Source organism: Stenella coeruleoalba, assembly GCF_951394435.1.
Source record: "Stenella coeruleoalba genome assembly, chromosome: 20".
In the NCBI taxonomy this organism is placed as follows: Eukaryota; Metazoa; Chordata; class Mammalia; order Artiodactyla; family Delphinidae; genus Stenella; species Stenella coeruleoalba.
The window spans coordinates 53,284,660-53,299,221 of NC_137166.1; the positions used below are offsets into that span (position 1 = coordinate 53,284,660).

The 14,562-nt window shown below is 39.8% G+C and overlaps 1 long non-coding RNA gene across 1 annotated transcript; it reads right to left on the reverse strand.

The window, feature by feature from the left end:
* Positions 1-85: 85 nt before the first annotated feature.
* LOC307178547 lies at positions 86-14,307 on the reverse strand. Its single transcript, XR_013825222.1, has 5 exons — positions 14,122-14,307; positions 6,639-6,811; positions 4,877-5,003; positions 4,483-4,584; positions 86-3,541 (listed from the first exon to the last, which is right to left on the reverse strand). It is a non-coding gene; the product is annotated as an uncharacterized lncRNA (long non-coding RNA).
* Between the last annotated feature and the right edge of the window lie 255 nt (positions 14,308-14,562).

Sequence of the window (14,562 nt, forward strand, 5' to 3'; positions counted from 1 at the left end):
ATAGGCAGCGCCCCTAACCCCTGCAATGATCAAGGGTCAATTGTACTAGGAGTTTTGGATGAATCGTGTATCCACTCCCCCCAACCGAAAAGAAGTATGTTGAAGTCCTAACTTCCAGTACCTCAGAAAATTGAGTTGTTATAGATGGAGTTTAGTTGAGATGAGCTTCTCCTGGAGTAGGGTGGGCTCCAAATCCAATAACTGGTGTTCTTAGAAGTTGGCCACGTGGAGACACAGAGGCACACAGGGAGCATGCCATGTGATGACAAAGACAGAGGTTGGAGTTATACAGCTGCAGACTAAGGAAAGCCAATAGTTGCCCATAAATCACCAGGAGCTAGGAAGAGGCAAGGAAGGAATCTTCAACAGGTTTCAGAGGGAGCATGGCCCTGATGACACCCTGACTTTGGACTTCTGGCCTCCAGAACTGAGACACTAGTAAATTTCTGCTGTTTTAACCCATTCAGTTAATAGTATACTTTGTTACAGCAGCTCTAGCAACAAACAAACTAGGTTTTCGTGGAGGAAAGCCGTGGCAAGCACGTCTGGCTATAAGTCTAAGCCACATTCATTCCCCATTTCAGCACAACCACCAAGACAAGTGACATTTTAATCTTCATTTATTTGAAAATAGCAGCTGCTTCCAGTTTTTCAGAACTCATTTGGGGACAGAAGAGTTGTGGTTACTTATCACTCTTAAACCTCAATATTTGTAATGGGGCTTTTTTTGGGTTTTGTTTTTTGAGTGACAACCAGAAGATAATTTGTTTTAAAAAAATGTATCATTCCTAAGGGCTGAAAAGTACCAGATTCATTTACAATACCAGTAACAGTGAAACAAAACCCAAAAAGGTGTAAATGGTGTTATAGTATTGTTTAGTGTTAAGCTGAATTATTTCCCTTGTGATTTATATATTTCACTATGTTGGCATTTTTGGTAGATATTAGACATACAAACTGGAACAAGAATTTCGTGGTACACAACTTTCATTACCTTATGAAATTTGAAAATCATCATATACATGTTCTACAAAAATACTCAGACACAAAGCAAATACATACATCTGGGACCTTTCTTAATTTACTTCTTTGACTATACAATATATTCAAACATGAAACAAAGTGTCCTTTGGCATGCTAAAGTTATCTGCTCTTCCTAACTGACTACTTTGTGTTACATTTTCTATAAATACATGGTATTGCGATGATCAAAATTTTTATTATAAAGTTGTTTATATGTAAATAAACTTTCCCACCATTACACTCTACTAATTCTCCTTAAAAAATATTATCTGATGCATGATAAGTTTGGACTTCATGCCAGAGGCATCCCTTATCACAAGTCTTCAGCCATCTGTATTCCTTGGTATGAAAACTCATTTGTTTGGAAGCTATTCAAGAATTCACAATATTTGTGATATTTTTTTCCACAGTGAAAACTAACTACTCTATGATAGCCTATCAAAAATATTTGTTGTACCCAACGGTTTCATTTTGTGTGATGTATAATGGGATCTCTTCTCAAGAAGAGATTTCAACTTTTCATTCATACTGCCTTTTTTCTCATGAAATATGAGGCTACATTGGTAGTAGATAATTTTCCTATATTCACTGCATTTAAAAGATTTCTCTTCTGGGTAAGTTTTGAAACTTACAAAGGCCAAAATTAATGGAAAAGTACCTTAACTTTCCCTGCATTCATAGGGTGACTCTCGTGTGAATTTTCTTATATTCAGGGAGATCTGGCATCTCACTAAAGTCTTCCCAGTGCTGTGTTTCTGGGATTGTTTTCATGTATGAATTTCCTCACGTGAAGTGAGAAAGAACTTGACAGAGTAAGTTTTCCCACACTCACCACATTGATAAGGTTTCTGCCCTGCATGACTTCTCTGATGGACACTGAGGTATGATTTCTCAAAAAAGTCTTTCCCACATTGAGTGCACTGATATGGTTTCTCTCCTGTGTGATGTCTCTGATGTCTAATGAGCTGTGACTTCTGGTTGAAGATTTGACCGCATGGAATGCATCCATAGGGTTTCTCTCCAGTATGGCATCGTTGATGGATAATAAGATGGCTTTTTTGGCGGAAAGCCTTCCCACATTCACTGCATCCATGGGGTTTCTCTCCTGTATGAATCAACTGATGTCTGCTGAGCATTGCCATACTGCTAAAGGCTTTCTGGCATTCAAGGCATACAAAGGGTTTCTCTCCTGTATGTGTCCTCTGATGGACAATGAGCATTGCCTTTCGTATGAAAGCTTTTCCACATTCACTGCATTCATAGGGTCTCTCTCCTGTATGAGTTCTCTGATGGACAATGAGATGGGACTTGTCTATAAAAGCTTTTCCACATTCACTGCATTCATAAGGTTTCTCTCCCGTATGAATTCTCTGATGTGTTATGAGAGATGACTTTTTATTAAAGGCTTTCCCGCATTCCTTGCATTCATAAGGTTTCTCTCCCGTATGAGTTCTTCTATGAACAATAAGCTGTGACTTGTCTATAAAAGCCTTCCCACATTCACTGCATTCATAAGGTTTCTCTCCCGTATGAATTCTCTGATGGGTTATGAAGTGTGACTTTTTATTAAAGGCTTTCCCGCATCCCTCGCATTCATAAGGTGTTCTTGCTATATGAGTTCTCTGATGTAGAATGAGCTGTGATGTGTGTACAAAAGCTTTTCCACATTCACTGCATTCATATTGTTTCTCTCTGATATGAATTTTCTGATGTGTTATGAGGTGCAAGTTTTTATCGAAGGCTTTTCCACATTCCCTGCATTCATAGGATTTTTCTCCTGTATGATTTCGCTGGTGAACAACAAGCTGAGACTTACTACAGAAGGTCTTTCCACATTCTTTACATCCATAGGGTTTCTCTCCTGTATGGATTCTTTGATGGATAATCAGGTTTGACTTTTGCATAAAACCTTTCCCACAATCACTACACTCAAAAGGTTTCTCTCCTGTATGTGTTCTGTAATGTAATCTGAGCTTCGTCTTTTCCCTGTAAGCTTTTCCACATTCTTTGCATTCACAGGGTTTCTCTCCTGTATGAGTCCTATGGTGTAGAATGAGATGATATTTTGTTCTAAAGGATTTCTGACACTCGATACATTCATACGGTTTCTCTCCTGTATGAGTTCTCTGGTGCAGAGTGAGATGACATTTTGTACTGAAACCTTTCTGACATTCACTGCATCTGTATGGCTTCTCTCCCGTATGGGTTCTCTGGTGTATTATGAGCTTTGACTTATACCTGAAGGATCTGGGACATTCACTGCATTCGTAAGGTTTCCCTTCTGTGTGAATTCTGTGATGTCTTTTAAGATTTGTTACTGTACTGAAAGACCTCACACATAAATTATGTTCATAGTACTGGGCTCGAGGGTGGGAGGTTTCATGTAGAGTACAGAAAAATGACTTCCCATAACCATTTAACTCATCAGAGTTCATTTCTGCATAGCTTTTACTCTGAAAACTTGGGTCTGAATTTTGTTTCAAACTTATTCCTCTTGAGACACATTTATGGGGTCTTTCTGTAAATGAAACAAAGTTTTTGCTCAAAGGAAATATTTTTCCCAATGCATTGTTTTCATGATCTCTCTCCACAGGTCCACCCTTCCCGTTATCTTCCCAATGCCAATCATAAACTTGCCACATTACTTCTGGGAAGAAAAATCAATGAATACTACCATTATCATGAAATGGAGAGGGATGAAATCTCAAGTCAATATCCAAAGAGATGGAGAAAGTGATACAGCAGGTGCACAACGTTAAGTCTGAGGCACCCAATAAAAGAAACAGTAATAAGTAATGAACTGAAGGACATGGGTGTCATCAAACATTGGAACAAATCTATGAATATTTGAAAGCAAAATAGAAGAGGTATATGAATATGGATAAAAGGTAAAAGAGGTTGGTTGTGTCTAATGAGCTACAGTAAAAGAACAACTAAACAAAAAAGGAAAGACCAAATGAACTAGGCAAAGATCTGACCCAGGGTAGATACAAGGAGGTAAGTCTCCTCCTAGGTGGCTAGCAAAAGAGAGTCATATATGGAAGGGTAGTAAGAGAAGCAGGCAACATTCATACTGAAGACTTCTTTTCATTCAGAGTCACTTCTAAAGGTTCAGAGACTATAAGAAAAAAATATTAAAATGGGGGGAGGGATAAATTAGGAGTTTGGGATTAACAGATACATACTACTATATATAAAATACACAAACAACAAGGACCTACTGTATAGCACAGGGATCTATATTCAATATCTTGTAAAAACCTATAATGGAAAAGAATCTGAAAAAGTATATATATGCATATAACCGAATCACTCTGCTGTACATCTGAAACTAACATAACATTGTAAATTAAATATACTTCAATTAAAAAAATATATTAAAATAACAAAGTTCCCAAGCCAACAATGACCAACTGTTACTTTGCTTCCACGAACTCCCACTGCATTGGTTTCACTCACCTGGGCCACACTGACTTGGGAATTCCCTCTCTACTACTGCTTTTTCTTTTTCTTCTTCTTTCTCCGAGTGCATCACTGGTTCTGGCTTCGTAACTTGATAACCTGACCAGGGGGGTAATCACAGAGAATCTGAGCAGTATTGGGTCCTGTGAGGAAAAGTTCTGTTTCAGGGAATGTATAGTTTAAATCTCAGCAAAATTGAAACTTTTTACTTGGAAAATGAAATTAAGTACAGTCACTGTATGATATTAAATAAAATAAGCTCTGTTACCTACCTATACTAGTCCAAGTCCAAAATCATTGACGATATCAGAGTATGCATAAATTGTAGCAATGGAAAAAAGACAGGCAATAAATGGGCTTACGCTGAGATATTTAGGAAAGTTGTCTTTACCCAATGACATTAGGTTGCTATAATTTTCCAACATCACATCCCGGTAGAGGTTCTTCTGAACAATGTCTAGCAGCTGCCACTCTTCCCAGGTGAAATCCACAGCCACATCATTGAATGACAATAAGCCCTGTTGTAACATAATCCTTTTAAATCTGGAGTTAATATAATGGAATAAAATAGTAATGATCTATAGGATATTATTCTATTTTTACTATGAAAATTTATAAACATATATCATTCTGTACCTAGATTTTTTTTTTTTTTTTTTTTTTTTTTTTTGCGGTACGCGGGCCTCTCACTGTTGTGGCCTCTCCCGTTGTGGAGCACAGGCTCCGGATGCACAGGCTCAGCGGCCATGGCTCACGGGCCCAGCTGCTCCGCAGCATGTGGGATCTTCCCGGACCAGGGCACGAACCCGTGTCCCCTGCACCGGCAGGTGGACCCTCAATCATTGCGCTACCAGGGAAGCCCTCTACCTAGTTTTGATTGACATTCTGTGGGCTAAATTCATTAAAGCTCTCCTTTCTTTGTGCATTCTTCATTCACTTCTTCACTCACTCACTTACCCAGTGTAAAATGTCACTGAAACTTTAAACTACCTAAAGACAATCTGCAACCCACCTTACAAGCATTTAATGTTACTTACTATATATACATTTTAGATTAAAAAAGGAAATAGAGGGCTTCCCTGGTGGCGCAGTGGTTGTGGGTCCGCCTGCCGATGCAGGGGACACGGGTTCGTGCCCCGGTCTGGGAGGATCCCACGTGCCGCGGAGCAGCTGGGCCCGTGAGCCATGGCCGCTGGGCCTGCGCGTCCAGATCCTGTGCTCCGCAGCGGGAGAGGCCACAACAGTGAGAGGCCCACGTACCTCAAAAAAAAAAAAAGGAAATAGAGCATGGTCCTGCCATCAAATGCCTTCTGATCTATTTGAGTTCAAAGAACTGCATATAGTTCAAAGGGACAGAAGAAGAGCCTGAAAGGGACAGATGCCCAGGTGACAGGCAGGAACACGTCTTAGAGCAAGAATGCACATGTCCTGCCGACACCTGGTAGCCACTGCAGTGTTTTTCATATACAAAAGTATGCTACGCTCAGAACTGCCTATTAGAGATTGGACTACGTAGTAAATCACAATACTCAAAAGAAAGCAAACACAAAGCTTTCACTGCGTGCTACGTATCGTTCTAAGCACCTTACACACAGTAACACGATGATCTGCACAGTAACCTTTATGTAAGCACTACTATTATCTTTTTTTAATAGGTAAGGGATTTTTGAAGTTTTCTATCTGTGCCTGTTATACCTCCCACATTTCCTTGGGAAGATAACTTTTCACTGGGTCCACTGTCTGGATGAGAAAAAAAAGTAACAGGAAGACTCATCTTCACACTTAAATGTCCAGGAAATCTTTACTGAATTCATGTGCTTCCTTCTTAAATACAAAGTAAATCTTGCAACACATTTTTATCTTTTGTGATGGTTTCCAGTATTAACAGAGAAATGTAGGCAACCCGCTTCTGGATCCTGCTGCTTATGTGACAATGTTCTAATTATCAGCACCTTGCAGGACCCTATGACATGCAGATGAGTTTCCCTTCCTGATTAGCTATTCTGGATCAGTTATTCTATCTCCCAATCTAAGCACGTCCCTCCTAGCCACAATGTATCTATATATATTGTTCTCTTTGATTGGATACATTTTAATAAAACTCCAAAAATCAAAAATGCAAAACGAACTGGGAAAAAAACCAAACAGCTCACCTGGGACTTGGTCATTTTTAACAGCTTTTAGGAAGTGGCCACCACATTTAGGATCTGTCCTGAAATCCTGGTAATGGTGTCTCATCAAGGGTATCCTTAGCAAGGATGAATCTCTGGGCTTGAGACTTACTTTTTTCCTTTACAGGAGTGGCCTTATTCTAGGAAGCCGGCATCTATGGATTCGAGAAAAGATTTGTTTAGTATGGAAGTAATGATAAAAGCAAGTTCCAATACGTGCAAGGAACTGTTTCAAGTATGTTCTTTTCTCGCTTAACCCTCACAACAACCCTATAATGTACAGATGATAATTATTCCATTTTAGAGAAAACTAGCAGAGGAAAGGTTAAGCACCTAGCTAAAACCCAACAGCTAGTAACTGGCGGAGAAAGGACTAAAACACAAACCCCCAGAATCAATAAATCCCCTGAGTCTAAGGAGAACTACCAGAATTATCCTTTCATCTTAGCCAACCAACACAAAAAGTAGGAAGAATATCAAGAACAACTATTTTAAGACCCAGAAGTCAGAGAAAAGGAAAATAAACAAGGTAAGAATTCTGTGCTGCAGCTCACTGCCTGGAGAGACTTTCCAATCCAGAGCACAGGGAGAAGGAACCCCAAAACCGTCCAGCAGTCTTGCTGAGCTAATGATACAGAATTTCAAGTCTGAGAAGCAAAGGTGGCTAGAGTTTGCCAGGCAGTACCTCAGAAAAAAAAGAGAAAAGTCACTCTGTAGATATGCAGAGGGTTCCTCTGAGTCCCTGGCTAAGGATTGGAAATTACCAAGGCCCCTGGAAAGGAGGAGGTGGAACAATTCCTGGAGCTCACACAAGATCAGGAATACTTAGCATTCCCACTAGCCAGGGTAGAAAGACCTTCCACCAGGACTTCAAACAGAGGCCTCAGAAGGGTACTGCCCCAGTAATAGGTACAGAGTAATCACAGACAAAAGACTGTTTCGGCCCCACCTACGAAAGTTGAAAAGAAAGCCTCCGAAGAATCAAACCTTTTCAAAGCAACTTGACTACATGCCAGAGCAAACCTCAAAAGTAGTTAAAGGAATAAAAGAAAATCCTGTAAACAACAATATCAAACTGACAATATCTGACATCCCATCGAAAATTACCAGACATGCAAAGAAGCAAAAAAATATGACCCAAAGCCAGGGGAAAATTCAAGCTAGAGAGACAGGCCAAAGTGACAAAAGGGATCGAATGGGCAGACTAGTACATTTCTTTAAAATTATACACACACACACACACACACACACACACATATATACATATATAATATGGAATATGTATATATTCCACAAGAGAAAAGCATGAGCATGATGAGAAAAATAATAATAAATTATTTAACAAGTGCCGCTGAAACAAATAGGATATTCATGTTTGCCTCAAACCAAAATTAACTCAAAATGGATTATAAATGTAAGGGTTAAAACTATAAAACTTCTGGAAGAAAGCATAGAAAAATTTTAAGTGAGGCAAAGATTTCTTTTTTCTTTTTTCTTTTATTTTTGTTTGTTGCGGTACGCGGGCCTCTCACCATTGTGGCCTCTCTCGTTGCGGAGCACAGGCTCCGGACGCGCAGGCTCAGCCATGGCTTACGGGCCCAGCCGCTCCGCGGCATGTGGGATCTTCCCGGACCGGGGCACGAACCCGTGTCCCCTGCATCGGCAGGCGGACTCTCAACCACTGCACCACCAGGGAAGCCCCAAAGATTTCTTAATCAGGGCACAAAATGCATGATAAAAGAAAAAGTTGATAAATTGGACTTCTTCAATACTAAAAATTTGTGATATTCAAAAGACACTGCTAAAAAATGAAGAAGGATCAAGCCACAGGCTAGAGGAAAATATTAACAAAGTATGTACCTGACTAAAAGACTTCTGTTTAAAAAATATGAAGAACTTTTCCAACTTAATAAAAGAAGAGACAATCCAATAAAAAGGAACAGAAGTTTCAAACAGACACTTCATCAAAAAAAAAAAAAGAGATGGCAAATAAGCATATGAAAAGTTGCTTTGGGCTTCCCTGGTGGCGCAGTGGTTGAGAGTCCGCCTGCCATTGCAGGGGACACGGGTTCGTGCCCTGGTCCGGGAAGATCCCACATGCCGCGGAGCGGCTGGGCCCGTGAGCCATGGCCGCTGAGCCTGTGCGTCCGGAGCCTGTGCTCCGCAACGGGAGAGGCCACAACAGTGACAGACGCACATATCGGAAAAAAAAAAAAAAGTTGCTTTAAATTGCACAATAAAAGCAAATTAAAACCTAGATAAAATATTCCTATAAACCTGGTAGAATTGCTATAATTTAAAAGACTGAATATACCAAGTACTGACAAGGATGTAAAGAAAAACCTGTCTTGCATTGCTGGTAAAAATATAAAATGACAAAATGGTACAACCACTTTGACTTGTACATCAATGTACATTACAGCTTCATTCAAAACATCCAAAACCTACTCCCCCAAATCCAAAACATCCATCAAGTGGGGAACAGATAATATTGTGGCGTATTTGTACCACTGAATATTACTCAGTGACAGAAAGGAATGAACTAATGATACATGCAACATCATGGATGACTCTCAAAAGCATTATTTTAAGTGAAAGAAGTCAGACATCAATAACCTCTTACTGGATCATTCAATTTGTATGAAGTATTAGAACATATATAACTATGGAAAGCATGCGATTGTGAGGGAACAGGGGATGGGGGTATGGTCTCAATGAAAAGAGGCACAAAGGGACTTTTGGGGGTGATGGGAAAGTTCTATACATTGATTCGAGTGATGGTTAAAGGATGGTATACCTTTGTGAAACTCATCAAATTATACCTGAAGAACTGGCGAATGTATGTACTGTATGTAAGTTTTTAAAATTAAAGTGTAGTTGATTTACAATGTTGTGTAAGTTTCAGGTGTACAGCAAAGTGATTCAGTTATATATATAACTTATGGGTTATTTTCCCTTATAGGTTATTACAAAATATTGAGTATAGTTTCCTGTGCTATACAGTAGGTCTTTGTTGGTTAACTATTTTATATATAGTAGTATGTATATGTTAATCCCAAACTCCTAGTTTATTCCCTGTTCCCCTTTGGTAACCATAAGTTTGTTTTCTACGTCTATGGGTCTATTTCTGTTTTGTATATAAGTTCATTTGTATCTTTTTTTTTTTTTTTTTAGCTTCCACATATAAGCAATATCATATGATATTTGTCTTTTTTCTGTCTGGCTTCCTTCACTTAGTATGATAATCTCTATATTGTATATAAATTATACCTCAGTTAAACTAACCTCTTGCCTACAGAAAGCAAAACAAATACAGGCTGTCTGCATCTGAAGACAAAATCCATGACCTTAAAGTCTGCAATGGAGTCTCAACTGAAATCTCAAATTCATGTTTCTTTTTGAGACTTCATCTTCACTCAAAACCCCGGCTGGATCTCTTGGCAACTCTAATCAGTGCTGACTGTTAAAGAATTAACTCTGGTGATGAAAAATTAATTCTAACACTGAGAATAACTTAGAGGTGCCAGGACACCAGAGAAATATATTAATGCAACTTACTCTCAGTATCACATTGCTGAGAACTCCGAAGGACAATGCAACACTGTGTCTTAGGCAGACAGAGAACTGAAGAAAACAGGTCTAGATTTCAAGGACAATATGTGAAAGAAATTTGTGGCCAAAGAAATGAGGCCAATCTCATTTATGAACTTAGTATAAAAATCCTAAATATTTAAAAGATGAGGAAACCATGTTCACTGATAGAGAGGAAGAATACTAAGAAAACTGAACATAGGAAGAATTATACAATGCACGGATAACTTTATTCCAGGAATGCAATAGTGTAGTAAGAACTATTTCGTTATCTCAATAGATAAAGAAAAGACATGTAATAAGATACCACAGCCACTCACAATTTTTAAAAATGTTATTAAACTAGAAAGAGACAAGAACTCTGTTAACTTGATAAAGAGTATCTACAAAAAAAAAAAAATCCACGGCATTTCTTTAAACTCAGGGACATGACAAGGATAGCCATTCTCAGAACATTTAGCCAAAAATGTATCACATTTTGGCTAAATGTAAACTGGGGAAAATAAATGGAAGGAATGAAGGAATGGAAAAGAAGAAGCAAGACTGTCGCTATGCAAATGCTTTAAGATCAACATAAACATTAACTGCAATTTCAATTCAAACAACAGTAAGATTTATAAGGAAAAAACACTATTCACAATACCAACAAAACGTATAAGGTACCTGAGGGGGAAATGTACAAGAATAAAGTTTTATTACACCAAAAGAATACAAATTATAACCAGTCAAATGGAGAGACACAATAGGGTGAGGTCTAGGAGGGTCCCAAACCAGAAGCTTCCACTGTCCTTTCCTCTTGGAGTCAGGACAGGTTGCTCACCCAGCATATCTATGTGTGACAACATGCAGGGTGTCGCCAACCACAGAAACTCACCTGAGCTTCAGTGTTTACAGTTTGTATTAGAGTTTCATGAAATACGCATGATGGATCTAATCACTGGCCATGGAACTCAACCTCCAGCACCTCTACCCTCCTGGAGGTTGGGCTGATATCACCTGGTTGGTCTTTCTGGCATAAACAGTTCCAACCTGAATCATCTCACCAGCATAAACTACAGACTCACCATGAGTTGCCTCATTAGCACAAACTATCAGGACCCACCACGAATAATGCAGTCATCTCTATCATTCAGGATATTCCAACAATCTAGAGGCTACCTCCCAGGAACAGGAGACAAAGGACTGCCAATTGTTTATTACAAAATAACCAGCAAAAGACTAGCATTCTATATATGGGACTACTTTCTAAATATGAGTTAGGAAGAGACAAACCTCTCAGGTTTAAAATTGGCCAGTGAACATATAAAAAAGATGACCAACCATGTTAGTGACAAGAACAGTGCATAGGGAGACCACAATGAGATAGATGTCTCTTATACTCAAAAGATGGTCAAAAAGCAAGAATGAAAATACTAAGTATTGGAAAGCCTATGGATCAAAAGGCACTTTTATACATTGCTGATGAGAGAGTAAGGTGGTACAAAAGCAATTTGACTTTCCCTTCTAGGTAAAAATTCATCTACTTTGTATTAGAAATTTCATTTCTAGGTATACACCCTAGATTAGACAAATTCTCACATCAACTGGGAGACATAAGAATGTTCGGAACTTCACTACTTGCAGCAGCTGAAACCCAGAAACAATATAAATGTCCAACAACAGGAGAATGGATGTATGAGTTATGTTGTATTTATGCAATGGAATTCATATTAATGAAACAAACCTACCTCCAACATGGATAAATCACACATACGTAGTAAGTCAAGACAAGCAAGCTTCAGGACTTCCCTGGTGGCGCAGTGGTTAGGAATCCGCCTGCCAATGCAGGGGACACGGGTTCAAGCCCTGGTCCGGGAAGATCCCACATGCCACGGAGCAACTAAGCCCATGCGCCGCAACTACTGAGCTTGCGCTCTAGAGCCTGCGAACCACAACTACTGAGCCCGCGTGCCACAATTACTGGATCCCGCGTGCCTAGAGCAACAAGAGAAACCACCGCGATGAGAAGCCCGTGCACCAAAACGAACAGTAGCCCCCGCTCCCCGCAACTAAAGCAAGCCTGCATGCAGCAACGAAGACCCAACACAGCCCAAAATAAATAAATGAATTTTAAAAAAAGAAAAGAACAGAAAAGCAAGCTTCAGAAGACCACATAATAATATCCTTATTAGAAAACTTACAACCAAGAAAAACTAGAGTGCACTTTTAAGGTATCCATATACATATGATAAAACTATAAAAGTCAAGGGAATAATGCATTCTAATTTGTGAAGAGTGGTTCCAAAGCTTGGGATGGTTAGGTGGGACTCAGAAGATGGAACAAGGATGGAGGACTTTCCCATTTTCCAATGATCAAACATGACATTCATTAAACAAAATTATAAAGAAAAGCCAAGGTAATCAAATTTCTAAATTGGGCTATCATATTAGAAAAGAATAGAAGGATGACATGCCCATTGTTGCTAAAGATGTAGAAAAATCTGGCACACTGTGTGTAGAAGCATTATAGACTAAAAAGCTATTGGGGAAGTTTGGTAAAACTAAATCAGAAGCCTCTGAAATATGCATTTAATTTGACCTACTTTTATAAATTAAAAACAGAAAAATATCCGTAATATATAATTCAGTTAAAAATACATTTCAAAACATTACAGGTAGTTTACAGATAGTAAATCGGGGGTTAATTTTTTTTTTTTTTTTACCACTCTCTGGGGCTTGTGGGATCTTATTTCCCTGACCAGAGATCAAACCCGGGGCCAGGGAATTCTCCGAGGGTGATTTTTATTTCCTGCTTTTTACTGATAATAAACATACAATGATATTCTGATTTTAAAAACTTAGAGATCTCCATTTAATATCATATATAAAGTCACACAGGAAGATGAATTTTTTATTATTCTAACTTAATAAAAATAAGTTGAAAGTATTGTTTTGAGTAGAAAAAAATCCCATTAGAAAGGTATACATTTGAATAATAATAGCTACCTTCTGTCAAATACCTACTAGTTATAGGGACTTAATATTTGTGTCCCTCAAATTCATACGCTGAAGCTTCAATGTGATGGTATTTGTAAATGGGGTCTTTGGGAGGTAATTAGCGTTAGATGAGGTCATGAAGACAAGGGCCTTCATGAGAACTGGTGAGGTAGAAATCAATTTGTTTGAATGGGAAAACTGAGACTTATAGAACTTGGTACTTTATCCAGAGTCACAGAAACAAGTGGCAGAACTGACATAAAAAGCTAGGATTAACTTGATTTCAAGTGCGTACAAGCACACGTAAACTCTTAAGTATTCATGGGCACGATTTTAACAGTTCATGGATCTAGATGGCAGGAATACAGCAGAACATTTGGCTATTCTTTCGACTTTTCTGTATGCTTGAAATTCTCCAGTATAAAACGTTGGGAAATATAATACCCCAATGCTCAGCACACACCCAAATGTCTGTCCACCTGAGGCCTTTTAATGTCCCAACCCCCCTCAACCTCTCCTAAGGATACCCACACAGCTCCCCAACCTGCACTTCGCTGTCGCACCCATTCACAGCTCCCCAGACATCTATTTTTCACCCACTGGCCCCTCCGAAGCTCAAACTCCAACCACAGGAATCGCAGGTGACTAACCCCCAAGCCCTATCCTCACCAACCTATCCAGATGGACCCCTTTGATCACTGGTTCTTCCACCTCCTCTTTCCACCGCCTGGGGCGGGGGCGGGGGGCAGCGATCCGGCGCCGACCTGTCATTGTCAACGGCAATGGTCTCTCGTTACTTCCTCAACCCACTCCTCAACACTGATGCTGGCCCAAACTACCCGCAACGCCCCCAAAACTCCGAGGCCGCCTTCAACAACAATCCTCCACGAGTACGCACCACAAACCACATCTCAAGTCAGAATTCCCACCAGGCGGGATTCTTAAATCCGCTCGCAGAAATCTCACGTAGCCTCAAATGCCAATTCTCTGACAGTACGCTGGGGGAAGCCAAGCTTTGGACGCCACTTCCGTTTCCGCTGACGTGAGTGGCGGGCCCCTGTTAAACACTCACATTCAAGGCCACTTTGGAAGTGAGCGATGGGTTCTGATGCCTGGAGGAATTAGTGCCGTGCAATATGGCCGCGCCCATGGCGTTACATTATGTTGGGAGCGGCCATATTGGATGGTGCGCCGCCATTTTGGACCGTCCTGCCGACCAGTACGGAGAGGCGGAAATTCAACCGGTGTCTCCAAGAATTTTCATCCTGGGCTGTTCCATCTTTGCAGCTGCTCAGCTACATCTTCAGTAGCGTTTCAGCACTCTCGCCTACAGTCTTCC